At 35.3% G+C, this 2391-nt stretch overlaps 1 pseudogene; it reads left to right on the top strand.

Annotated features, from left to right (window-relative positions):
* Positions 1–1765: 1765 nt before the first annotated feature.
* On the top strand, positions 1766–1897 carry LOC134386649 (U4 spliceosomal RNA; annotated as a pseudogene).
* The last annotated feature ends 494 nt before the right edge of the window (positions 1898–2391 follow it).

Raw genomic sequence — 2391 nt, forward strand, 5'->3', positions numbered from 1 at the left:
TTCCTGTTCACAGAAATGTAAATAAATTTTGTCAAAGTGGATATGCAATTGGTTCCACCATGTGAAAGATGCTAGTTTTGCCTCTATTAGTAAATTTGTTTCAGCATTCCTAACTGCCGGTATATGTGTCTGTTCTTTAAAGTCTCCTTTGAACTGTTTTTACATCTTGCTGCTTCCCTAATAAATTAATGAGTTAAATAAAATATTTGATACATGTTCATTTATATTTGTGTAAAATTCATAATTTTCTTCCATGTTAAAGGAAAGATAAGCTAAACAAGGTATCAGATATTCATACCATATTGGCAATAGAGAAAAAGACCAAATACAAGTTTGTAATTACAAGAAAGGGAATTTTGTATACAAAATGAATGTTAAAACTTTATTCACTGAAGCTGGTAACTTTAAATATGGCACATGACTGTAAGTTTCCTTCAAACATGGTAGTTTTTACTCAGAGAACAATTTGGCATCTTTAAATCTTTTTTTTAAAACTTTCTCAGTGGTTATCAATGGACAGTCTGTGATATCATTGCTGTAGGGAGAAAAAACTTTTCCTCTACCCTCTTAGATTAAGCTACTGGGTCTTGTAAATTAAACTGGCAAAAGAGATTAATAGGACTTTTCAAAAATTTATTTTACATGCACACAGGAGTTTCACAGAAAAGAAATTAAAACCCATAGAAGTGGTAATGGCTAAGAGCTTTTATACCATTTTAACAAAGGGTGATAAATTGTGGAGAAGTGAATAGATAAAAGAAAAGGAGTTCAGGCTTCTAGGGGCAGTAAATTGTGAGAAGGTAAATATATGGGGGAAACTAATGGAAGATGGGGTTATTTTAGTAAGAGTTTGTTTGTGCAGATTCATCTCAGTACCAACTTTTCACCTCCTATGTTAGGAGTCATCCCCTTCTCCTGGTATGGGAGAGGGGAGAGGAGACACCTTTACAAAAGGAAATGTATGCCCTGCTTTTAGGCTGAAAGGGGAAGGACAGAGAGTGCCTCTTCCATCTGCTGTTTCTCAATTGCCTTCAGCTCACAGTAATCCCTATGTCAATGTAGTATATTTCAGTACGATGTATTCTTATCCCCTTCATTGATATTCCCTTAGACTACTTTATTTATGCCTGCTTCCTGATATAGTACAATATTAAATTATTTCCCTTAGTATAATCACTGAAGATCCTCTTTACAGCTCTCAGAGCCAGGTCTGGATTTCTGCATGGCTAAGCAGCCTCCCTCTACTTTCTCATTACATCTGGTTCCCAAGATTTCCCACAATTAGGGATCCACAAAGACAATCTAGAATGGATCAGAACTGTTGCTTTAGCCAAAATAATTAAAATTATTACTGGTTCAATCTTCACAGGACTTGGAGAATGATATAAAAACCAACCCTATTTCATTTTTGACATGTATATAGTCGTTCTAACATGGATGTGCTTAATCACTGTTCTGTATTGCACTTTCATGTGCTAATATGGAGTAATCTCTAATATATTAATTGAAGAAAAGCAAGGTGCAGAACAGAGTTTCCAATATTTTAGTTAATGTGTAAAAAGGAGGGAAATAGAAGCTATATTAGAATTTGCTAGCTTTGGGCCGAGCCCGTGGCACACTTGGTAGAGTGCTGCGCTGGGAGCGCGGCGACGCTCCCGCCGCGGGTTCGGATCCTATATAGGACTGACCGGTGCACTCACTGGCTGAGTGCCGGTCACGAAAAAACGACAAAAAAAAAAAAAAAAAAAAAAAAAAAGAATTTGCTAGCTTTGCGCAGTGGCAGTATCGTAGCCAATGAGGTTTATCCGAGGCGCGATTATTGCTAATAGAATTTGCTTATATATCATTAAAAAAATTGGAAGGATATATCTCAAAACTAAGAAAAGTTGGAAACAAAAATGGCATGTGGGAGACAAGGATGGAAGAGACACTTTTAAACTGTATACCATTTTATACTTTCTTTTTGAACCTTGTGACTGCATTGTCTACTCAAAAAAATCAAACATTTTTTAAAAACCTAAAAATTACAATGTAGCCCATTAGGCTTTTCTTAAGCTCCAATTTCAATGACATGTTGCAAAAATAAAATAAACATTAAAATAAAACGTAAACTATTTGAATGTGTTTATATTTGTGTGTGCTGTGTGTGCCAGAATGCATCAGACCAAAAGCTTTAAGAGTCTGTGTGCTCCAAACAGATAACTCCTAGCACACTGTGGACACAGTCATTAGAGAGCAATAGCAATATTACATATGGTCTTCAATTAGAGATCAAAAGAGGTTTAGAGAAAGAGAGAATTTGTGTTTTAAAAAAAAAGGAAAAGAAAAATTGCAAACATACAATACTAACAACTTGACATTCTTCCTCCTCATTCCTCCAACCTAAAGCTT

This window comes from Cynocephalus volans, chromosome 9, assembly GCF_027409185.1.
Source record: "Cynocephalus volans isolate mCynVol1 chromosome 9, mCynVol1.pri, whole genome shotgun sequence".
Lineage (NCBI taxonomy): Eukaryota > Metazoa > Chordata > Mammalia > Dermoptera > Cynocephalidae > Cynocephalus > Cynocephalus volans.